This window comes from Odocoileus virginianus, chromosome 5, assembly GCF_023699985.2.
Source record: "Odocoileus virginianus isolate 20LAN1187 ecotype Illinois chromosome 5, Ovbor_1.2, whole genome shotgun sequence".
Classification (NCBI taxonomy): Eukaryota; Metazoa; Chordata; class Mammalia; order Artiodactyla; family Cervidae; genus Odocoileus; species Odocoileus virginianus.
The window spans coordinates 58,605-84,321 of NC_069678.1; the positions used below are offsets into that span (position 1 = coordinate 58,605).

Consider the following 25,717-nt stretch of genomic DNA (forward strand, 5'->3'; position numbering starts at 1 on the left):
TCATCTACCACTTTGTAACTATTCAACAGCTATACGTCTAGTGGTCCCTAATTCGGACCTTAGATACAGAGACTGATGAGATTCACGCTTGCAGTCCTGGCAAGACTACTTCAGAAGTGGTGTGTGCTCTCTGATGAGGAGGCACATCAAGTCCTGTGTGTTTCTTCCAATAGTATTACCAGTCCTTTTAGTTCAAGACCTCTGGATCCATTTGCTGATTAGGTGGCACTAAATGGTGGTATTCCATCACCACATAGTATTTAACTGGATACTTGCAGAAAAAGGAACTTCTCCTAAATACTCTATAGTTACTTAGTGGTACCCTCTGTAAAGAAAGTGAAATCATTCAGTCATGTCTGACTCATTGGTCCGTGGACTGTAGCCCACTAGGCCCCTCCATCCATGGGGTTCTCCAAGCAAGAGTACTGGAGTGGGTTGCCATTTCCTTCTCCAGGGGACCAACCCAGGGATCGAACTTCAGGTCTCCCGCATTTCGGGCAGACGCTTTACCATCTGAGCCACCAGGGAGGGAACAGTTTTACTGCAGCTTAACGAGCAATTCCCCAAGCATCCTCTGTGGTCACCAAGTCATTTTATTTTTTTTTTTTTTTTTTCGCCTGTGTGCTAATATGAATTCAAAATTTCAAATACAGTGAAGTATTTCAATTCATTGCAATATAGCTCTTACCAGTACTCAAATTATCTCTCTTTTGGAAGCGAAAGTGACTTTAAGCTGGCTCCTCAATTCTTTTGAGAAGTTTCTAATAGTATTTGAGACCTTTCTTGATAACACTATGACAAGGTGCTTCTCTTTGATCCTGAATATTTTCTGCCCCTGACCTGGACTCAATCATTTTTCTAAGAATCTCAAGTTTCCTTTTGTGCAAAATGTTATTCCCATATCAGATTGTAACCTTAAGATGCTTACTGGATTTGGTTTATTTCTAGGCGTTTCCAGTGGACACGATAGGAAATACACACTCATCTTTGTATGAATGTATATATTCAAATTCAGAACTTCAGGCTTTATTGAATGTTTATCTTTCATCTGACTCTTTTCTGTATACCAGATTTTTGTTTTTAAGGACACTGGGAGTAATAGAAATACAAGATTTCATACAATCTCCTTTGCTTTTCCCCACATCATTTGGAAACAGAATAAATACCAACAATGCCAATAATAACATAATTAAGGAAAGCAGTTTTTTTTAAATTTTGTCACTGTTCCAGGGTACATATAAATTATTGTTTTATAGTTCTCATCTATATGGTTGTTCCACAAAAGTTACATTGTGTCCAATGTCTAGAAGTGATATTTTAAAAATCAATTTTATAATGATAAAAAAGTGAATACTGTTTCCAACTCAAACCTAACTAAATAGATTATACTCACTATTCTAGCCCCGACTATAAGATCTGCAAGTGTCTCAAAGGCCTGGGTGGAAGTGGGTAAGTGACCCCTGATCTCAGACGCTGTAATACACCAACCCAGACTCCACTTTCTGGCTATTGAGATGAAAGGACAAGATTTCCTGGAGTCAAGGTTTAAGTCTTAGCCTAACAGTGGTTTTTCGCATCCAAAGGAGACTTAGGAGTGAGAAGTTCTGAAATAAACTGAAATAGGAACAATCAAAACTGCGAATCTAGGGCACCTGAAAAGGGCACCATTCAGGTCTGGAACCCCGCCCGAAAGCTGCCACCCTGGCTGGTCGATGCCATCACAGCCCCCGGGCCATTATTCACAGGGACGAGACGAGACGTGCGGTCCGAAGCCTCCTCGCGGGGCAGGACTCAGCGGGCGCAGCTTCTGCCTTTTATCGCGAGACCCAGGGTGACCCGACAGGGGGAGGCAGTGCCTCGGTCGCTGCGCCCTTTGGCGGCGGGGCCGGGCCTCCGATGACCACCGACCGGCAGAGCCGCAGGGTCCAGCGGGGACGCCACGGGCTCGTCCCCACCTCCCCGTGGTCCACGGACCTGCGTCTCTCAGAGCAGCAGGTTTCGGACGTCGAGTGCTGAGGGGGAGGCGGCAGAGCAGGGGGGCCCAGGGCCTCCTTCGCGGGACCCAGGCGTTCTGGTTCCGAGAGCGGGACGAGCTGGGCCCTGGGGCGGGAGAGTAGGTCCACTCAGCGCGCATCTGAGGCGCAGTTCGCTTTCAGGAGACTGAGTTCGGTCTGCGCCAGTAAAAGACCCTGCGCGCGGCCTAAAGGAAAAGGTCCCACCGAGATTTGAACTCGGATCGCTGGATTCAGAGCCCAGAGTGCTCACCATTACACCATGGAACCACCGCCAGCTCGCTCTCTGAGCGCGGATCCACTGGGCGCGCAGACGCGCGGGCCCAGGACCCGCCTCCAGCCGGGCGCTCGGATCACCCTGCCGTTAGCCGCTTCCTCCGCGGCCCGCGGCCGTCTCTTCAGGTTTGGACGTCGTCGAAAGAGTTGAAATCTATTTGGGGTGAGCGACAGGGAGGGGCTTTTAGGCCTCCGCTAAATGCACCAATATTGTGGCCGGCATTTCTAGAGTCTTCTGCCCTGAGGTAAAATTCCCTCCAGGAAAAAAAAAAAAAAAAGTCCCTTTCCTCTTTGTAATTGCCCTCTTCCTGCTGCCCAGGAAGCTCTGAATATCCTCAGAAGAGCCCTTGGGACTTCGTGGGCTGTCCCATGCCTGGTACCCCAGGTCCAAGGGTAGAATCGCGGGGCGCTGTCGGCTTCGTTGTGGGACACAGCGTCCTCTCTGTGTTAGGAACCGGACCGGACCTGACCTGACCCCAAGAATCCGCCCTCCCAATGGTTGCACCGTGCCGGTGCAGATTCCGCGAGTCCAAATGAGTTAGGTTCCAAGAAAGGTTTACAGCAGTAACGGGACTGCTGTTCCAATGTGCCAAACTCCCTAAGCGTAGAGCGGTTTAAAGAAACGCTTTACTGTGCTGTGTGCTGTGCTTAGTCGCTGGGTCCTGTCCGACTCTTTCCGATCCCTCGGACTGTAGCCCGCCGGGATCCTCTGTCCATGGGGACTCTCCAGGTCCCCTGCAGTTGGCTGCCATGCCCTCCGGCAGGGAATCTTCCAACCCACGGATCGACTGAGGTCTCCCGCATTGCAGGACAATTCCTGACCGTCGAGCCATCAGGGAACCCTAAGTCTTTCCTAGTGTAGCAGGTATTATAACAGCTTTTACCCTTCTTATGGCACGAAATAGTTTCAGAACATTGCAGTTTGAACACCAGAGTATCAACCTTCTTACAAGGTATACTGCTTCTGTTTCTTAACCATAGTTGCCAGAGGAGGGCGCGCACGCAGCCCCCCACTACCCTAAATCACGCAGTCAAGTTTCCCGCATTTGGGGAAATCACAGAGGTCAACAAGCCCGCTGTGCACGGGTCGAATCTCCGTCTGGGAGAACCAGTTTCGTGATCACGGTATTTCCTCTGCCAGGTAAGTAGCAGTTGCTTCTTCCCTGCCCCCAACATGGCCTTAGACACGTTCACTGTACGCACACTCTCACTTTGCATTTCCCCGCATCTCTTCCACTATCCTCCGCACCTCTTTTCCCATGCCACTCAGGCCCTCCAAAAAGCTTATAAAAATTCCAACAAAATCTCAGGGAGAATTTATGTAACCGGGCAAGTGGCTCCCCAGGAACTGTACCGCTTCTCTGTAAGATTTACATAAGCCAACCCATTCAGGACCTCTTAAGGAGGCTCCTCTCCTCCCACCCATGCCCTGTCCTTTGACTCTCATCTCCAGGCCCTCATGCCTAGATGACCAATGGGCAGGCCGGCTGCTGAAGGGGGAAGTGACGCCATGATTTCCGACACCTTAGGGAGGCCAGGAATCAGTGGTAATGGAGCCTTTATCCTTTAGTTGAGACATAGGTGGATACAGCTAGCTGCTTTGGCTTCTTACCTTTTGTTCTGGGTTAACACTGAGAAGTGCAATTCTGGGGTCCTGTGTTACCCTGATCCAATTTTTTTTTAAAGAAATAAGTTGTAAAACAATGGATGTAAATATATATTTTTAGGAACAAAATAAACCATATGTATATGTCATGTGTGTAGACATATAGATTCAGGGTGCTGACTTTAAAAAACACACAGCATGGGAGGTGCAATTTCAGTATTATTGGGGGCAAAATGAGGAGCTTAGGAAGCAGCATTTCAGATAGCTCTGAGATCTTGTTCCACAGAGGTAGGGGGAAGGTCAGTGTATATGTGATCTTGGTAAAGGGAGAGTAAGTGCAATAAAACACATATTTTTTGCAGTTTCTTGCTAGTCATGAGGAACAGATGTCACCATGAAGGATTTTGGTGCTTTACTGGGTACTAGGAGATTTAAGATTTGGGTTAATAAAATTGGCAACTAAAAATATATCACTATATGAAGACTTGTTCTGCCAGTTTTTTCCAGAGCACAGAATGCCTCATTTCTACTCTCCACCCTGAACTCCTTTCAGGGGGTGTTGAAAATCAGCAGCTGCAGCATCACATGATTTAATCCATGGAGAGGTAGATGGCAAGTGCCCATGGCACCTGGCAAAGTGTAGTTGACAAGGGTTACATCTAAAAGTTCTACTCTGTGTATTTTCTGTGCACCTTATTTCATTCTCATGGTCTCCCAGATACCATGTTTTTCCTTTCCTCACCATTGTTGTTCAGTTGCTCAGTCCTGTCTGACTCTTTGTAACCCCATAGACTGCAGCGTACCAGGCTTCCCTGTCCATGACCAACTCCCAGAGCTTGCTCAAACTCATGTCCATTGAGTCAGTGATGCCATCCAACCATCTCATCCTCTGTTGTCCCTTTCTCCTCTTGCCTTCAATCTTTCCTAGCATCAGGGTCTTTTCTGATGAGTCAGCTCTTCGCATGTGATGGCCAAAGTATTGGAGCTTCAGCTTCAGCATCAGTCCTTCCAATGAATAGTCAAGGTTGATTTCCTTTAGGATTGACTGGTTTGATCTCCTTGCAGTCCAAGGGACACTCAAGAGCCTTCTTCAAAGCCACAGCTCAGAGAGACCCTGCGGAGCGGGCGCCGCGACCCCTTCCCGGCGCTCTTCGCGCGGTCTCGCGCTGACTCGGGTGCGTGGGGTCAAGGCGCGGGGCGGAGCGGCTGGGGCCCGGGCGTCATGCGAAGGGGCGAGCGCCAGGGCGCCGAGGAGCCGCGGCCGGGGTCCCCGGTGCCGGGGGGCAAGGCCTTGCCGGAGGAGCCGCCGGACGGCGCGGCCGCGGGCCGCCGCAGCACCGAGTCCGAGGTCTACGACGACGGTACCAACACCTTCTTCTGGTGAGGACGGCGGTTCGCCGGGTGCCGCGGGGTCGCGAAGGGCGTGGCCACGCCGCGCGGGTGGAGTGTGCCCCGGGACCCCGAGACCGGGCTCTCGCCGCCGCCCCCCCCGGACACTGCCTGCCCGGTGGTCCAGCCCCCACCTTTGACTCCTGTCCCCTCTCCCGGGAGGGTTTGGCTCCGAAGTCACCTCAGAGCGGCTTTTCCTGACCTCCCTGCCCGCAGTACCCCGCTGCCCTGCGTCCGGCCCCTTTCTCTGATGGTGCGGATGCCCTGTGAAATGACACCCTGCTCCCCTGGCGAGTGGGGTAATATCCGCGCCGCCCTCCACGCCAGGAGCCCAGCGGACGAGTGTGGAGGGAAGGCGCTCCCTCTCAGTGGCCCCGCGCCAGGCTAGTCCTTTGACCCCTCTACAGCTCTGACCTGGCCAAGCCTCGGCGTCAGGCCGTCCTCTGGTCTGCCTTCATGGGGAGGGGGGGGGGGGGGTCACCGAGGGAGGGGCAGCCAGGAGCAGAGTTGGAAGAGTTCATGGGCGGAGTTGGGCGCTTCTGCGTTTGAGGGTCCAGGAAACCAGCCTTGGGTCAACAGGTCCCAGACATGGCTCATGCACCTGATGACCCAGTGACCTTGGGCTACCCTTTGCCTGTCTGAGCTTCTCTTCCGTTGCTTGTTAAGAGGGACAAACCCTGTACCCTGGAAAGTGTGCTTCTTGAGAGGAGGGCTGTGGCTGTTCTTTGCTGCTCAGTTCAGGTCCACCTGAAGTTGAGTCCCGTGATGGGCCCTGGGGACAGTGGTGGCTTTGGGCCGTAGCCCGCAGGGATGCTGCATGGAAGCAGCTTCTTCAGCAGGTCTAGGAAACCTCAGAGGAGGTGCACGTGGGGCCACATGTGTCTTATCTCTGACCCAGGAGAGGCCGCAAGGGGAGGGTGTGGTGGGGGAAGCAGCCCTCTGATAAGGTCAGTGTTATCTCCTCTGTTGTGCAGGCAGCTGCTTCAAGGGTGGGGTGGGAGAGGGGTGGGTGACGCGACGACCGGCCCTGCTTTGGGAAGCTGCTGTGCACCAGTGGCCTGAAGCCAGAAGGATGGGGAAAGGATGGGGTGCCCTCCTCAGTGAGGGTGCAGCCCCAGAGCTAGTGACTTGAGCACTGTGGGACCCTGCTGGACATTCTTTGAGTGGACCAGGCCATCCGCTGTCCTGCTTGTGGGGCAGGGCCCCTTCAGACTGCAGGACAGAGGGCACAGTCCTCCCACACCCGAGCTGCTGGCTACTGAAGGGAGACAGGTCCTGGAGTGGTGGCCGGGCTTGCTTTTCTTCTTTCCCATTCATTCAGTGCATGTCTTGGGGGATGCCACTTGCTGCTTTAGGGCATACAACAGAGAATGAAACAAGAAGCTTAGATTCTGGCACAAGCAGGCTTCCTGTGCTGGCCAGGGGTTGCTGAGCCTTGCACTGATCTCAGAAGGCAGAGAGTTAGAAGAGCGAGTGCAGGTATCTTTAGAAGCACAGGTGCCAGCCCATGGGTCCCTGCCCATGGGGACACAGAAAGGCCTGCCGTAGTTGGGCTCTCCTGTGGGGAGGTCTGATGGAGCCTGGAAGGCTCTGAGGAGGGCATGCCCCAGGGCTGCTGGTTCCTGGGACCTGCCTCTAGGGCGGGTGCCCCAGCCTCTCCCCCACAGATGTTGGGGTGCTGGTGTATGTGGTCTTTGTGGCATCCCGGGCTTCTGCCCTCACCTGAGTAGGGGAAGAAGCCTCATGTCTCCCATCAGGCAGGTTACCAGACGCTCGCCGGCGAGGATGACTCTTTTACTGGTAAGGCCCAGCCACTTTCTGCGTCTCCCATCGTTGACTTGCTGTGCTGGGAATTTAAAAACTCTTTCATTTTAATTTTTTGTTTTAGGGAATTTTAGTAATGAGTGAGACCAAAAAAGACTAAAAGGTATATATTTGTGGAAATGACTTTATGTTCCACAGTTACTCAAAATAACTCTTCCATGTTCAAAACTTTGTTCTAACAGTTTTCGTTTTCAAAGAAGTTTGGGCTGCTTGGGGGTCAACTTATCAGCCACACAGTTTGGAATTCAGATTGAGCCTTGACGTCCGAGTCTGGGCTGCTTCAGGCTGGAAGGGGCAGAGGCTGGCAGGCTCCGCGGTGACACCGACCCCTCTTCTGCCGGCCGTGGTGCCTTCGGTGGGGGACATCTCAGGGAAACGTCAGGACCACAGATACTGGGGAAGCGTGCAGAGATGCGGCAGCTCAAACTGTCTCAGCGTTGTTCCAATCGCTCTTAGAGACCCAGTGCCCTGACAGGTGCTTCTAAACGTTACTGCCTGTAGGTAGAAGATAGGTGAATCAACACTGGGGCACCACGCTTCAAGTCAGGGAAGAGATGGATGGTTGTGACGTTTGGGAAACGCTCGTTGTGTGCTCACATCTTACAACCCTGAGCCTTTGGTGAGTGCCCTAAACTGATTCTCGGGGCTCTGCTGTTAACAATATGCTTTAAAAGTAGTTATGAGAATTTGCAGGGCTTATCTTGGATGCCCCAAGTTCCAGGAAATGCCTTCTCAGTCATTGTGTGTTGGGGTTTGCCAGTTTCGCCCACATCTGGGCAGCATGAGTTGCCAGCTGATGCCTTTTTGGTCAGGCTGGTCGTTGGCCCTCGGTGCCTCTCGCAGGCCTGGAACTGGCCGTCTGGTCTTGGCCTTACCTGGCTGTGCACTCAGTCTCACAGCCACACCTTCATATCTTCTCTAATTGGTTTGGGAGGCTGCCTCCCTGCCCACGCGGCATAGTGAATTGGTCATCTCTAGAGAGGGGCTGACAGCTGGGCATTTTCCACTGGTCGTGGCAGGGAGCCCAATGTCCTCATGCCCTCACGCTGGCCCAGTGGCCGAGTCACAGGATTCACGGCCGAGTGATCCCTGTGCCCGGATCCCGAGTCACCTATTAGCCAGGCAGCCAGGCGATGCTCCGGGAGCTCTGGCGTCTGGTGGGACATGGAGTCTTCCTGTGTCCTGAGCCCCAGCGTGTCGTCATTGCAACGTCTCTGTTCACAGTGAGCGTTCCGCAGCATTCCCAGCCCTGGCATACGCACTTGGCCACATCGAGTCCGCCTTGATCCATCCAGCCTTCTGACGTGGGCCCTGGTGGCCCCGGTCAGCACTCATGAGGACAGTGCCTGGAGTGTCTTCCTTCCCACTTTGGTGGCTGTCTCTTCCTGGCCACCGGGTTTCCCTCGGATGTCACTTCCCTTCTGTCAGGATAACGTCCCATGGTGTTTCTTGCAGGGCAAGTCTGCTCCCCAGAGTCCTGCCTTCTTCCTCTGTCCGCCTTCACTCCTCAGGGTTGGGGATGCTGCTTCAACATTTCTTTCACTGCTTTACAAATTGTGTCCCACTTCTGGGCTCTGTGGTTTTTGAGGAGAAATCTGAGCTCAGACTTGGTGTTTGAGCTGAAAAGGAGCCTGGCTAGGAGTCTGTGCTGCAGGGGCCTTTGGGACCAGTTCTAACACCTGGATTTCTGACTTCATTCCTGTTTTTTGCTTTTTTCCTCTGAAAATGTTCACCAGGGTAAGTGTGGCCCCTGCCTCTCGGGGCAGGCAGATGGGCGTTCTGGAGCGCAGTTGGCGTCTGCCTCCCTCGGGGTGCAGGCGGCAGACACCCCGGGCTCGAGCAGGCATCCTTTGGCTCCACCCCATCCCCCACAGGCAGGTGTTTGCAGGCCTGGAGCTGGACACCAGCGGCCCTGGGTGGCTCTGCTCAGCCCTGCTCGACCCCTTCCTCCAGCCACGTGGGCCCTGCTGATGGCCCTCGCTCTTGTCTTACAGGCCTGGACCTGCATCTCCAGGTCCAGGGGCTGCTGTGAGGCCTTCCCTGATTCTGCGCCCCACCCCTACCCTCCTCATTTCCCCCCATATCCAGCCCTCTGTTTGTCTTGCTCCAAGAGCGACAGCTCAGGAAGGCACGATTGGGGTTTGTTGGCGCGTGGTAGGCATTCTAGCCAGTGTGTTGTCTGTGTTGCCTGGGAGCACTTGCCCTGGGTCTCCTAGACTCACAACACGGGTTTGGTGTCGGTGTGCTGGAGCCGTCCTGGGCAGGGCTCAGACCCCAGGCCCCCATCACCGAGCTGAGTGACCCTGGCAATGTGGTTCAGCTCTGAGCATCCACAGGGCCAAGGTGAGGAGGCGTCCCATGCCTCGTCATTGTCAGCTCAGCCCTGGTGGGGTCTCAGCGGCTCTGCTTCTCCTTGTGCAAATCGGGTGGGAGGGTGGGCCGTGTCCTCGACCCAGGAGAGGCAGCTGAGCTTGCCGAGTCCCTTTGTGTATAGGCCGGTGTCCAGCAGAAGTTGAGTTTCTGGGTCACCACCTCCAGGGAGTGACGGCCTGGACCTTATGATGTCATCTGTGCCGGTCTCAGGCCCTGAGACACCGTGTGGAGTTCAGCTGAAAGGCTGAGGTCCTGGAGTTCCCTCACTGCCTCAAATTCACACGTGAATGTGTTAATATTGAATTGTATTAAAACAGTTAAAATAGGAGTTTGTTCACTTCTGACAGTTTTAAATGCCAGTGTTGTGAAATGTGCATAAAAGAATTCATAAAATTCATTCATTCATAAAAGAATGAATGCAGTGTCTGCTTTCTTCACTTGGAGCTGACTTACCTGAATGTGACTGTTTCTGTTTTCATAATAAAGAGCATAAAATAACAACTGAAAAAAAAAAAAAAAAAAACAAAGCCACAGCTCAGAAGCATCAATTCTTTGGTGCTCAGCCATCTTTACAGTCCAACTCTCACAACCATACATGACTACTGGAAAAACCATAGCTTTGACTAGACAGACCTTTGTAGGCAAAGTAATGTCTCTGCTTTTTAATATGCTGTCTAGGTTGGTCATAGCTTTTCTTCCAAGGAGCAAGTATCTTTTAATTTCATGGCTGCAGTCACCATCTGAAGTGATTTTGGAGCCCAAGAAAATAAAATCTGTCACTGTTTCCACTGTTTCCCCATCTTTTTGCCACGAAGTGATGGGACCAGTTGCCATGATCTTCGTTTTTTGAATGTTGAGTTTTAAGCCTACTTTTTCAGTCTCCTCTTTCCCTTTCATCAAGAGGCTCTTTAGTTTCTCTTTGCTTTCTGCCATGAGGGTGGTGTCATCTGCATATCTGAGGTTATTGATGTTTCTCCCAGCAATCTTGATTCCAACTGTGCTTCATCCAGCCCAGCATTTCGCATGATGTACTCTGTATATACGGAGAAGGCAATGGCAACCCACTCCAGTACTCTTGTCTGGAAAATCCTATGGATGGAGGAGCCTGGTAGGCTGCAGTCCATGGGGACGCTAGGAGTCAGACATGACTGGGCGACTTCACTTTCACTTTTCACTTTCATGCATGGGAGAAGGAAATGGCAACCCACTCCAATGTCCTTGCCTGGAGAATCCCAGGGATGGCGGAGCCTGGTGGGCTGCTGTCTGTGGGATCACACAGAGTCAGACACGACTGAAGTGACTTAGCAGCAGCAGCAGCAACTCTGTATAAAGTTAAATAAGCAGGGTGACAATATACAGCCTTGACATACTCCTTTCTCAATTTGGAACCAGTCCATGTTCCATGTCTGGTTCTATCTGTTCCTTCTTGACCTGCATCCAACTTTTGCAGGAATCAGGTAAGGTGGTCTGGTATTCCCATCTCTTGAAGAATTTTCCACTGTTTTTTGTGATCCACACAGTCAAAGGTTTTAACATGGTCAATGAAACAGAATTAGATGTTTTTCTGGAATTCTCTTGCTTTTTCTATGATCCAACGGGTGTTGCCAATTTGATCTCTGGTTCCTCTGCTGTTTCTAAATCCAGCTTGAACATCTGGAAGTTCTCGGTTCACATACTGGTTGAAGCCTACATTGGAGAATTTTCAGCATTACTTTGCTAATGTGTGAAATGAGTGCAATTGTGCAGTAGTTTGAACATTCTTTGGCACTACCATTCCTTGGGATTGGAATGAAAACTGACTTTTACAGCTCTGTGGCCACTGCTGAGTTTTCCAAATTTGTCGGCATACTAAGTGCAGCACTTTCACAGATCATCTTTTAGGATTTGAAATAGCTTAGCTGGAATTCCATCACCTTCACTAGCTTTGTTCATAGTGATGCTTCCTAAGGCCCTCTTGACTTCTCATTCCAAGATGTCTGGTTCTACATGAGTGATCACACCATCATGTTTATCCGGGTCATTAAGATCTCTTTTTGTACAGTTCTGTGTATTCTTGCCAACTTGTTCTTATATCTTATGCTTCTGTTAGGTCCCTGTCGTTTCTGTGCTTTATTGTGCCCAACTTTGTATGAAATGTTTCCATGGTATCTCCAATTTTCTTGAGATCTCTAGTCTTTCCCATTGTATTGTTTTCCTCTATTTCTTTGCATTGATTACTGAGGAAACCTTTCTTCTCTCTCCTTGCTATTCTTTGGAACTCTGCATTCAGATGGGTATGTCTTTCCTTTTCTCCTTTGCCTTTTGCTTCTCTTCTTTTCTCAGCTATTTGTAAGGCCTCCTCAGACAGCCATTTTGCCTTTTTGTGTTTCTTTTTCTTGGGGATGGTCTTGATCATTGCCTCCTGTACAGTGTCACAAACCTCTGTCCATAGTTCTTCAGGCACTCTGTTAGATCTAATCCCTTGAATCTATTTGTCATTTCCACTGTATAAATGTAAGGGATTTGATTTAGGTCATACCTGAATGGTCTAGTGGTTCTCCCCACTTTCTTTAATTTAAGTCTGAATTTGGCAATAAGGAGTTCATGATCTGAGCCACAGTCAGCTCCTGGTCTTGTTTTTGCTGACTGTATAGAGCTTCCCTATATCCGGCTGCAAAGAATATAATCAGTCTGATTTCAGTATTGACCATCTGGTGATGTCCATGTGTACAGTCATCTCTTTTTTGTTGTTCTTGGAAGAAGGTTTTTGCTATGACCAGCGCATTCTCTTGCCAAAACTGTTAGCATTTGCTCTGCTTCATTTTGTATTCCAAGGCCAAACTTGCCTGTTACTCCAGGTATCTCTTGACTTCCTACTTCTGCATTCCAGTCCCCGATGATGAAAAGGACATCTTTTTTTGGTGTTAGTTCTATAAGGTCTTGTAGGTCTTCATGAAATCATTCAGCTTCAGCTCCTTTGGCATTAGTGGTTGGGGCATAGGCTTGGATTACTGTGATATTGAATTGTTTGCCTTGGAAACTAAGAGAGATCATTCTGTCATTTTTGAGATTGCACCCAAGTATTTCATTTGGACTCTTTTGTTGACTATGAGGACTACTCCATTTCTTCTAAGGTATCATTGCCCATAGTAATAGATTTAATGGTCATCTGAATTAAATTCACCCATTCTGGTCCATTTTAGTTCATTAAATCCTAAAATGTTGATGTTCACTCTTGCCATCTCCTGTCTGGCCACTTCCAATTTACTTTGATTTGTGGACCTAACATTCCAGGTTCCTATGCAGTATTGTTCTTTACAGCATCAGACTTTCCTTCCACCACCAGACACATCCACAACTGAGCATTGTTTTTGTTCTGGCATACAGAATACAGAAATTGAAGATTCTGAGAAAGAATTCAGAGTAAGGGGTAGAAAGGTGATGTGTTTGCTTGAAGAGTGAGGTTTGTTTATTTTCTCTTACTGGGTAAGACTGGGTTAGACCTGAGGGAAGGCAGCGGGGAGTCTGGAGAAGGCAACCAACTGTTTTCAGACCAGAGAACAAGGAGTGGAGTACCTTGATCCTTGAGGTGTATTTGGTTTCAGGGGGAAGTTGACTATTCTGGAGGGAGAATCTTGGTGTTAACCACAATGGAACTCAGCACCTAGTTAACTTCCAGAAAGAACCTTCCTTTCTTCCTCCCTTCTCTTTCCCTCATTTCTCTCTTTGCAACCATCAGAAGTGGACTCTGGCTCATTTTATCTGAAATATTCTTTATTTAAGGGCAATAGCTCAGAGAACCTGCAGCAAACTGGAGAATGAGTTTATAGGAGCTGGGGGGAATAAGAAAGGCCAGTGGAAGGGAGCACACAGACCAAATGGGAAGGACACTAGTGCCCCCTGCTGAGTGACAAACCCTGTAGCTTTCCACAACTGACACCACTGGTCCTGACACTACGTGCCCTGGACACTGACTTTTAATAGTCTTTATCCACCAGTGTCCACTGTAAGAGCTTCCTATTGCTACTGTAACATGTTACCACATACCTAGTGGCTTAAAACAACACACACTGTTATCTATGGTTCTGGAGATCAGAAGTCCAAGATGGATCTCCATGGGCAAAAATCAGTGTGACAGTTGGGTTGTGATAGTTCTTCCTGGAGGGTTTTTCTTTGCTTTGTCCAACCTCTAGAAGATGCCTGCCTTCTACTCTCATAGGCCCCTTCCATCTTCAAAGCCAGTCACAGATGATCAGGCTATTCTTATAACACATTATTCTGACACCAGCTCTCCTTCCTCCCTTAGTATGGGCCTTTGTGATTCCATGGGGCCCCCATCTCAATGGAGAAGGAAATGGCAACCCACTTCAGTATTCTTGCCTAGAGAGTCCCATAGACAGAGGAGCCTGCTGCTGCTGCTAAGTCGCTTCATTCGTGTCCGACTCTGTGCGACCCCATAGACGGAAGCCCACCAGGTCCCCCGTCCCTGGGATTCTCCAGGCAAGAACACTGGAGTGGGTTGCTATTTCCTTTTCCAGTGCATGAAAGTGAAAGGTGAAAGGGAAGTCGCTCAGTTGTGTCCGGCTCTTAGCGACCCCATGGACTGCAGCCTACCAGGCTCCTCCGTCCATGGGCTTTTCCAGGCAAGAGTATTGGAGTGGGGTGCCATTGCCTTCTCCAACAGAGGAGCCTGGCAGGCTACAATTAATGGGGTCACAAGAGTTGGACACAACTTAGTGACTCAACCACCACCCACCCATCTCAAGGTCCTTAATTTAATCACACCAGGAGAGTCTCTTTTGCTATGTCAAGTGACATAGTCAGATTCCAGGGACCCAGATATAGATAACTTTGGGGAAGCATTATCATCTACCACCACAGCCAGTCTCCTCGGTGAACACATTTCTGCAAGCATACTGGTCAGTGGTGACTACTCCCTTCTGAAAGTCACCCGTGAAAGCAAGTCAGTCCACTGCTTCTGAATGTCAGCCAGTCAACAGCTGTGCCCCATATTGAGGCATCTGAGTCAGAGAGAGAAGGAAAGTCTGTGGGGAAAGCAACCTGAGGACCCCAGTGCCTGGGCAGTGCCCAGGGAGCAGAGCTGAGAGCTGCAGATGCCTTCACGGGGGGAGGAGGCTGGGGACGGTGTTAGGAACTGAACAGATGTGTCCCCCTCCTCCCACCGCCCTGCAAATCAATATCTTGGATGTTAATCCTTAGTGAAGGTGTATTTGGGGAAGGAACTTGTAAGGATGAAATTAAGATTACATTAGTTCATAGCCATGGTGCAATGATCTGATAGGATTAGTGTCCTTAAATGAAGAGATACCAGAGAGCTTGGGCTCCTGCCCTACCCTAGCTCAAGCAACAAGAAAAGACCTTGTGAGGACCCAAGCAGGCAAGACCTATCTGCGAGCCACGAAGAGAGCTTGCACCAAAAACTGAGTTGCTGGGAAGTTCCAACCATGATCTTGGACTTCTCAAAACTGTGAGAAAACAGATTTCTGGTTGAGCCACCCAGTCTATAGCATTTATTTTCTGGAAGCCCAAGCTGACTAATACAAGAGGCACTTCTCCTACCTGGGCCTTTTTGGGATCTGCCCCAATTTTGTTCATTTCCAGTAATTAGCACTCACCATCTGCCTTTCCCTTTTAAAGGCTAATCCATGACTTTCGAATGAGGAGTCATCACCTTGTTTAAGATTTTGTAGCATAGTTGCACACAACTGAATGATGAAGCACAGCACACAGCACAGCATAATGTGCTACATATAGCACCGACCTGCAACAAGGCTCTTAGGTTTCTTTGGGATGAGTTTAACATCTTCAAAAATATCAACCCAGAATGGCCTGGGACAGCTGTCACATTCTTCAGTGTGACCATATAACTCCATGTGGCTTTCATTTCCTCCTCTCCTGGATGATTTCTCTGTTTTGGACTCTCTAGAACCATAGACAAGAGTTTGGGTGCTGGTGAAGAATCTGTCCCTAATTCTGGGGAGACTCAGGGAAAAGGAAGTAAATCCCAGAATCTGGGCTTGTGAGGGGGTAGGGGCTGAGAGGCTGCTCTTCTGTGAATAAAGGAAGTTGGAGGCTATGAGAGCAGCTGGGGTGTGTGTGTGTGTGTGTGTGCGTGCGCGTGCCCGTTGTGTGTGTCCAGGATAAATTCAAGGGAAGTTCAAGAGAGGGCAGCTGCCATTCTGGGACCAGAGACTAGAGCACCTTGGCATTCAAGCTCTGCTCATCCTCCTCCTCCTTCTGCCTCTGTTTCCCTTTCTCCTCCCTGTCCTCACTAGCATTCACCAGTGTTTATTGTTCCCACTCCTCCTCCCTCTTCCTGCGCCTCTTGGATCACTCCGACTGCTATAACCCCTCCTGGTATGGGCATACACAATGGGCACACACACACACACACACCCCAGCTGCTCTCACATCCTCCAGCCTCCTTTATTCACAGAACAGCCTCTCAGCCCCTGCCCCCTCACAAGCCCAGATTCTGGGAGTTACTTCCTTTTCCCCTGAGTCTCCCCAGAATCAGGCACAGATTCTTCACCAGCACCCAAACCCTTGTCTATGGTTCTGGAGAGTCCAAAAAGCAGGCCAGCAAAGGAGAGGGCTGGGCAGTCTGAGAGGAAGATTAGGGAATATTTTCCACTGGCCTAAGAAGCACAAATACATTTCTTTCTGGTTACATCCTTGTTTGAAGGAGACAGAGTAAGATTGTTTCCCCTCCATGGCCAACCAAGGCAGCACAGGCCTTAAGGCCAACCCCGGGGATATGTGACCAAAAGTCAGGAACTCTGGACATGGATGGAGGACATCTGGTTCACAAGATCCCAGACAACTTAAAATCCTGGTGACACCTTCTTTATAAGGCAAGTTCCAAGGGAAGGACCACGTCGTACCCTCCTGGCTTTGTTCATGTAAGGGTGCCTAGGTGCATGTTCGTGTCTGACTCTTTTTGACCCCCGCCAGGCTCCTTTGTCCATGGGACTCTCCAGGCAAGAATATGGGATTAGGTTGCTATTTCTTCTTCCAGGGAGTCTTTCCAACCCAGGGATCGAACCTGTGCCTCCTGCCCTGCTTTGGCAGGCGGATTCTTTACCGCTGAGCCACCAGGGAAGCTTTGGTATTTTAGTAGTTCTGCCTTCTCCCTTTTCTATGGATTTTGTCATCTTCCCAAGCAATGACCTTTCCTCACATCTATTGCTCAGAGAAGGCTAATTTAGAAATATCTCTTTGATGTCTTTTTCCTTTTCCACAAGCATTCTTTCATTCTGGGCTTAATCCTTTTGAACAATATGCTGAGTCTTTTAAGATTATTCAGTAAATATTTGTAAATAAAAATTGTGGGTGTTAATATATTGATTTAATCAATCAACAGTTAGGTTGGCTCCTCAACCCCACTCCACCCACACAGGAAATGAGGCCCAGCTGTGGATGCCCAATGAACAGTGTTGAGAAAGCTCTGGAGGAAATTTTGCTGGCACCTCCAGACACAATTGTATGGTCAGGTCATTCAAAATGACTGTTCTCTTGCTATCTGTTCTTTCTCCTTCACCAACCAATCCTTCACCCATATGACTACCCAATCCCCTTAATTATAGAGCTTAATCAGTAACCACCTACACAGTTGACCCTGTCCCCAGTCTCTGGTTTCCCTGGTGACTGGTGAGCCAGTCAGACATCAGTGGTCCCTATAAATTGTAGTCTCCCCCCAATTCCACACCACCCCCCAACTCCCCCACCAGCAGTGAAGATTGCTGCCTTGTTCTGCCTGCTGTTTGCTGAATGTGGTGGCATGTCACTCCAGGACCCTTTGTTTAGGAATTATAAGATTCTATATCCACTGAACGGTTGTTGTCTCTGTTACTGTCTATGGGCTGTTTTTCTTCGGTGTTGCAGCTGGGGAATTACAAGTCTTGCAGGCCTGCATGGTAGGCCTCAGTGTACAAGTAGGAAGGAGGTGAGTGAGGAGACATGGGGCCAGCATTTCAGCATGAGAGGGACACGGGGAGCTTCAGCGAGTTCTGGAGAAACCTGAGAACCTGAGTTCTGGAGAACCTCATGTTCCTCCCTTTCCTGGATCGAAACTAGCTGTGACTTGTGGGCAGGTAGGACAGGCACTGACTGGTGTCCAACTTGATAACTAATGACTGAATATCTGCAGGTGGGTTGCACAGAAGTGGTGGATTTCCTAAAGCTCCTCCTCCCTGAAGCCTAGGAGTCTGAGGGCCCATGGTTGGGGATTGTCAGGAAATAGCCCTTCCTAGAGTAAAAAAAGCTATGGCAGTGTCTAAGTAGCTCTGTTCTCTTCACCTTCTCTCTTTGTTCTTTAATTGGTGTTTGGTGTGGCCAGGGAGGAAAGGGATCTAGGAGTGCCCTCCTACCCCTGGAAATATGACTGAGCTGAGGCTGAAGCCTCTGGTTTTCTTTCCTAAGGACTTTGTTCTCATTGCAGAGCTGAGTTGTGGATTCCAGGCCTGGACTGTAGAAGTTAGAGGTGAAGCCTGACCCGGGATGTGCAAGCAGGTAAGTTATACATTTGGGTAACAGAGGCTCCCTGTGTTGCTCATTCTCTGTCTCCAAAGACACTGTCCCAAACCTGCAGAAAAACCCTGAGGACTCACCTCCTGGGCATAAAGCTTGGGAGGCCAAATTCCTGGCTTTCCTGTGGCTCCTCTGTGTGGGTTCTTTGCATATGTTTCTCATGCCCTGGGTGAGCTGTTCAGGAGGCTTTATTCCTAAATAGCAGCAGCTGCTGCTATGGTGCTGACAAGATAAGGGCAGGTGAAAGGTTTGGCCTCCCAGTGTCAGCAGCCCGGGGGAGAGTATGGGCCGGAAGGCCACCTCAGTGAGTGGATGGGGGAGGCCCTGCAGACCTGGCTCCACCACGTGCCAATCACAGGACCAGGGCACAGAAGTCAGCAGGCAGCAAATGAGCAGATTTAGGATGGATGAGAAGTCAGGATTCTGGGGCGTAGACCTGTTAGGTCTGCAGTGGGGGAGAGTTATTCTCTGAGCTCAGATACAGCAACAAAGAGGGGGGAATGGGCCTTGTACCACCACCCCAGTCCTGCCCCCTACCCAAGGACAAGTGGAGGAAAGCAGACCACAGTGCTTTGAAATCTGCAAAGTTCCTCCCGAGGGCAACCTTCAGATTCTCCCTAAAGAGACCAGGAATAGGAGGCCCTGCGCCCCTCCTACCATTTCTCAGCAGTGGAGCTGAGCCTGTGTTCCAGCTACTCCCGCAGGCGGTCATTAAGGCAGATGGACGCCTCCAGGTGCTGGCGCAGGTTCCAGATTCTACCAAGATGCTCCTCTAGGAGGTCAGCCTCTGCAGCTACCCAGGAGGACAGGAGGAGGTGGAGATGGAACATCCTGGTCACTAATGGGGCCCACATGGGGAGGTTGGGGCTTGGACAGCAAGATCCTTAGGTGTCACTGTCCTCTCTCACACAGACATTCATGAGTTTCCATGAGCTTGCTTAAAGGGTAGACTGGCTTCAAACACAGGACAGGTGATGCTCAGCAAGCCCCAATGGCCTCCTCTCATACTGAGGTTCATGCAAGGAAGTTATAAGTATATATGTACAGTTACCAAGCTAACTAGTAAGTGTAAAAGCTTTCACATGACTTAGGTAAATAACAAAAGGCTGTGGCCCTTGGCTTAATAACGTAGACAGGTGTGGTCATTTCCTGAGTTGACTTTGAGTGTAACAGGGTAGATCTCACTCTGACCTAATACCTTTCCTCTTACTGAGGCTTAACTGAACATTCCTTAGCAAGGGACAAAGCGCTTCCTCCACACTTAGCAAGAAGGCCAAGGTAAAAGTGGGTGCATCAGGTCAACTCATCCTAAGTGGTTAATGACTGGTATTCAGTGTTTTCGTCACATCTCTTTTAATTTGAAAGGAAGAAAGCTCCCCTGTTTTCAGAGGGATCTGGGATGTGGTCTTTTTTCAGAGGAGCAGAAGTGATGGTATTACTGTTTGCTCACTTATGTTTCAACTACCCATTCCATTGTCTTATCAAGGCCATTGCCTTTGGTTGCTGAAGTTTTGAATACTTGCCAGTTACGGTCCTTACAGTTCATAACCCAAGTGAATATGCCATCTCAGAATGTGTCATGGCTTGTTCTGTGTCCTGTTTATTTGCTAACGGTGCTTATGCCTTTTCTTAGCTCTTCCTCCTCCAACATGGCAACTAACGCTGATTTGGAAATGCCACTTCAGTCTGGGCACTACCATTTGCTGCATAAATGGCTGCATCTATGTTTGCCTAATAACATCTCCTGTATGACTTGATCATTGTCAGTATGGCACTGAAGTAGGGATCTGACAACTGATTACAGAGTTGGAATAAACACACTCCTAAGAGAAGACAAAAAGATGCAGAAAAGAGCAGTGGGGAGAGGGTGCTAATGACTGGCCACATCAACTGCCTGATTTTGCCTTGCATGCATGCTAAGTCGCTTCAGTCGTGTCCGACTGTTTGCGGCCTGATGGACTATAGCCTGGCAGGCTCCTCTGTCCATGGGATTCTCCAGGTAAGAATACTGGAGTGGGTTGCCATTTCCTCCTCCAGGGGATCTTCCTGACCCAGGAACTGAACCTGAGTCTCCTGCTGCTCCTGCATTGCAGGTGGATTCTATACCACTGAGCCATCAGGGAAGCCCCCCACATATATTTTTAATAATGACTGTGATGTTTTTAATAGTCATGCCTTCCTCAGTCCCACTGTAACAGTCAAGATGGAAAACAGTGTATAAATATGGACTATATATATATTTTTTTTTTGAGAAATGTCCTTCAACTATTATTGTTTCAAGAGTGGAAATATGTATGTTTAATTGAATGTCCCCTGAAATTCAACCATGGGTTCCTGGTGTTTTTAGACAGAAAAGCTTGTGGCCAAGGTTTGCCTGGTGGCTATATAGCAGCCAAAGGTGTGAGAATTTAGGGATACTCTCCAGCTATTTAGGCCTCTGTTTCCTCATCAGTAAGATACGGTTATTCAAATTTTCCAAATTCCCTTCCTGCTGAGTTTTTTTTTCTGAGTGCATGAGAAACTGAGATGCCTGTTAAATGTGTGTTGGAACTTGCAGCCAAGACCTGACCTTCGTCCCTTCTCTGTGTGTCTCCTGCAGGAGCCTCAGCTGAGTCCACACACTGAAAACACAACTCAGAGAGGAGATGGAAGAAAGGAAATCAATGGTTTTGGAGGATGAGAAACCCCAAAGAGAAAGCAAGGTAATGGTCGAGGAGCTGTTTGCCAAGGGAGGTGAGGATAAGGACAAGTTGAGCTTGGAAAGTTCAATAGGAAGTGAGGAATGCACAGCATCATCTAAGTTCTCAAGGAGCAACCTGAGCTGAGCAGGAAGGACCAGGAGAGTAACTTAGTCCACAGTGAACTTGTGCACCTGCCGAGGAGATCCACACGATGAATCAGTGTTGGTTTATGCTGCTGGGAGCACAATGGTAGGGGGACAATGGAATCGTGAGGCTCTGCCCTCCATCCCCAGCCTCCAACTTGGAAGTGGCCACACAGTGGATGTCCTCCAAATAAGTGTGCAATAAGGTGGATAAATGGTGTTTGGAGAAGAATTAGAGATATGAATTCATACCAGGGGCCAGATTAATGGGACCCTGTTTCTGAAGTAGAGATGGTAATAATATTCTTCTGCATTTACACTTTGGAGGCTTTACACATAACATCTCTTAACTATATATTGCTTAATTTGCCTTATGCTGTGTTAAAAACTTCGAGTTCAGATATCAGTAATATACCCATGAGGAATTGAAACAACGAGAGAATTATTACAAGTGCATAGTGACAAGTAAATGTGGTAGCTCTCCTCAGGTGGGATATCCTGGCTGCCAGAGGATGAGAGGATACACCAAGGACATCTCTTCCTAATGACAGTGTGAACCTGCTAGAGGAATCCCTGAGGACAGTCATGTCCTCCATCAGAGTCAGCTCAGGTGAGTGTCCTAGGGCAAGGATAGTGTAGGCAGGCTCCTCTCTAAGGAAGCGGATTGCTGCTTCCTGGGAAAAAGAGCATCCCTGACCACACAGTTGTACAGGAGCGTAGTTGAGCTGAATGGAGTCTTGTAACCATGTTTATACAGTTAGTGAACAAATGTTGCTGAGATCTTCCTCAGTGCTTGACTCAATGCTAGGAGTCATGCACACAGAGATGAATGAAATATTATCCTCAATTTCATGTAGTTCTCCATCTAGTAACAACAAAATCATGTGAGGCGTAGTGGTGGTGGGTTCATTGGAGGAGATGGTCAGTGCTGGCTACCATGATGTCATGGGTGATCTGTCTCTATTCTCTTTTTTCCAACAGATGTATGTCTCTTCTGGCCCCCAAATCCTGGTTCTCACCCAGATTTGAGCCTCTCAGGATACAGCTAGCACTTGGGCTCCATGTTGGCTCAAAGCAGTCAGCACTGCCACCGTCTCCAGAGAAAACTGCTTCTATAAGTAGCTACTGACTGTTTCTTGGCCAGCTGGAGAGATAAGGAGGCAAGTTTGATTTGTCTTATAGGTTAATGGCTGTCATAATGCTTAGTGATTAATGGTTTCCTCTCTCATAAGTTACATACTTTCCAGATTTCAAGATTTTTCGTGTCAAAAATAATTTATATATCGATCTTATTCTCAGAATTGTAGAACTTGGTGTTTTATCCCTAATTTTGGAGCAAATAACTAAAGTTAAAAAAGGGGGAAAGCAAATTCCTAGTTTACATTGAGATAATAGGATGCTCTTTTCATACTTTCCATGGGGTTCTGCTTTGAACTGTGGTGCTAGAAGAGACTCTTGAGAATCCCGTGGACAGCAAGGAAATCAAACCAGTCAATCCTAAAGGAAATCAACCCTGAATATTCATTGGAAGGACTGATGCTGAAGCTCCAATAATTTGGCCACCTGATTCAAAGAGCTGACTCATTGTAAAAGACCTTGATGCTGGGAAAGATTGAGGGTAGGAGGAGAAGAGGCTGACAAAGGATGAGATGGTTGGATAGCACCACCAACTCTATGGACATGAGTTCGAGCAGACTCCAGAAGATAGAAGGATAAGGAAGCCTGTCACACTGCAGTCCATGGGGTTTCAAAGAGTCTGACACAATTTAGTGACTGAAGAACAACAGTTAAGATACTATGTAGCACTAGTGTAAGTAGACAAAACACAAATATATGAGTGTGAAAGTGTAGAGAGTAAAAAGTTTACACATATCCAATTATTTGTCTTTTCCAATAAAGTCACCAATATGTGTAGTGCAGTAATGAATAATTTTTCTGCAACATATGCTAGAACAAATGACTGTTCATTTAGAGATAATTTCACATTAAAAACCACCTTTCTCCATACAAAGTTAATCGGAAACATTACTTAAAAATTACAATTCTTTTAAAAGGATAATGGAAATTCTTCTTGACTAAGGTAAAGACAAAAATTTCTTACACGTAATGCCATCACTCGTCATAGATTGAAACTGAATAAAATGGGTTTCATGAAATATTAACTCTTTAAGCTTAACATACTTTACTATATATATATATATGTACACTCTCATGTGTAAGATAGAGAGTTAGTGGGAACCTGCTGTATACCACAGGTGGCTCAGCTCTGTGGTCCGTGAAGACCTTGATGGGCGGGATGGGGATGGGGTAGAAGGGGGGTCCAAGAGGGAGAGGAGACATATATAGTGGCTTCACTTCACTGTATGGCAGAAACTAACGCAACATTGTAAAGCAATTGTACTCCAAAAAAGGGAAAAAGGCAAGTCATAGACCATGTGTATTACTTGCAATATGTATATTTGACAGGAAACTTCTCCAAAATATACAAAGAACTTATACAAATCATAAAGAAATTTACAAACATTATATTATATTAATAAGCAGAAAATTTGAAGTGCACTTCACAGTAGAAGATATCCAAATGACCAATCAACTTTTGGAAACCGAAACTGGAAACCACTACAGATATAAGAATGGCTACAATTTAAAAGATTGAAAATACTAAGCATGTGGGAATGTATAGAAACTGGATCAAGCTTACATTTGGTGGAAGTGTAAAATGACACAGCTACTTTGCAAAGTCTATGTCAGTTTCTCCTCATTGACCAAGCAATTCTCAACTTAGGTATATGTACCTAAGTGGATATCTAGATAAAATAACTTGTGTACTTGTGTACAATTATTCATACTTACTTTGTGCATAATAAAAATCTGTTCATCATGAGAAAAATGGATAATCCAATTGTGTTGTAATCATAAAACAGGGTATTTCTTAGCTTAAAAATAAAGCCAAATTATTGACATGACCAGTTAAGATGGAACCTCAACACTGAATGAAAGAACAGAGAAAAAAGACAACATACTTCGTTATTCATTCATATGAAGTGCAAGAATAAGCAAGCTTAATCTATGAGAGGATTCAGAACATACTTATCTCTGGCTGATAGGAATTAATGGGGCAAGTAACATGGCAACACTTTAGGGAGTGGAGGAATATGTTCTATACCTTGATTTGCATGATGATTGTACGGTGCACACGAATGTTGAATTCACTGATTTGTGCTCTTCAATTTTGTATAGTTTGTTTTAGGCAAATTATACCTCATTGTACAACTGACGGCATTACTAAAAAGAATGACAAAGGGTAAAACAAGTGGTAAGTGACATAAAATAGGTAAGATATATTCAGCACATAAATAACAGTATCCTTTGAGAAGAAACTCAAAGTAATTGAGCAGCACAGACACAAAAAAGGATAGTCAGTGAGAAGTGCTAATGAAATTTGAAAGTCCAAATGACACACTGCCCCCTTTGGAAAAATTACCCTAGACAACAAAGATGTAGTCTAGTAAAAGTACTACCATTCAGTTTAATATAATAGTACAGCATTGACTTTGAAGGACAAATAGAAATGTATTCTAATGCTCAATCTTCTCCTCACCAAATTTAGATTTGGGGAAGTTTTATAACCTTTTTGAATCTTTCTCTCATAAAGAAAAGAATAACACCTGACTATTAAGATAGTTCATAGGATTAACTGATCACTTGAACTATACTAGGTTCTGAGAACAGAGTGACTTTGTCTCTCCTTTCCCCACTTTAAATTGTTAGACAGAATACAATTGACAGAGCACACAGAAGATATTCTAAAGTAAATACTCTCTCACTATTTCTAGAAGGAGTCACGTTAATTGTAGAAAGAATAGGAGAGTCTTCCCTCATATCATGTGAGGGCTTCCCTCATAGCTCAGTCAGTAAAGAATCTGCCTGTAATGCAGGAGACTCAGGTTTGATTCCTGGATCGGGAAGATCCCCTGGAGAAGGAAATGGCAACCCACTCCAGTGTTCTTGCCTGGAGAATCCCATGGACAGAGAAGCCTCGTGTGCTACAGTCCATGGGGTCGCAAGAATCAGACACAACTGAGTGCCTTTCGTTTCACTTCTTTCTCATAGGAGAGGACTAAGCGTCTTTGGAACAGCCACTCCCCAGCTCTGGGGAACGGCTGCGTGCTCAGTCGCTTCAGTGTGTCCACCTCTCTGCGACCCTATGGGCTCCAGCCCACCAGGCTCCTCTGTCCATGGGATTCTCAAGGCAAGAACACTGGAGTGGGTTGCCATGCCCTTCTCCAGAGGATCTTTCTGACCCAGGGATCGAACCCACATCTCTTATGCATTGGCAGGCGAGTTCTTTACCACGAGCGCCACCTGGGAAGCACTGGAGCATGGTTAGTTTCCATCTAAAATCAGAGATGAAAATCTTCACCAGGGTCAACACCTGCAGTTTTCTCTGTCTGGAATGAAATGAGGAAACCCACTACAGCCTTAAAATAACCTTGACTCCCAAGTGTTCCCCAGAAAGAAAGTCATTTGTTCAACTCTTAAGGAAATTGAACAATTTTGAAATCAGGAAAGGTCCAGGCTAAGTTGAACCACATCAGCAGAATTCTCACCTGCATCACAGCCAAGATATTAATAGATATCATTTCCCAGATCATTCCTTTAGCACATGCAGGCTCCATTGGGGTGAGTGGTAGACCTGTGGATATCAGTCAGGTAGAAATATATGTTCATTTGTAGGAAACAAAATTCAAAATGTCCCTCAATCCTCAAAACCCAGGAACGTTCTCATTCAAAGCATCGTGATCTTTGATTAGGCAATGATTTCTTAGATGACATCTAAAACAAAACAACAACAAATAAATAGATAAAAGGACTTCATCAAAA

General features: G+C 47.6%; 1 long non-coding RNA gene and 2 other non-coding genes across 3 annotated transcripts; 1 reads left to right on the plus strand and 2 right to left on the minus strand.

Annotated features, from left to right (window-relative positions):
* Positions 1 to 1,895: 1,895 nt before the first annotated feature.
* On the plus strand, positions 1,896 to 23,399 carry LOC110122260 (uncharacterized). Its single transcript, XR_011487602.1, has 5 exons — positions 1,896 to 2,533; positions 3,270 to 3,429; positions 17,921 to 17,991; positions 20,609 to 21,443; positions 21,815 to 23,399. It is a non-coding gene; the product is annotated as an uncharacterized lncRNA (long non-coding RNA).
* TRNAQ-CUG (transfer RNA glutamine (anticodon CUG)) lies at positions 2,211 to 2,282 on the minus strand. The gene has a single exon. It is a non-coding gene; the product is annotated as a tRNA-Gln (tRNA).
* Positions 3,274 to 3,437, minus strand: LOC139035386 (U1 spliceosomal RNA). Its single transcript, XR_011488048.1, has one exon. It is a non-coding gene; the product is annotated as a U1 spliceosomal RNA (small nuclear RNA).
* Positions 23,400 to 25,717: the final 2,318 nt, after the last annotated feature.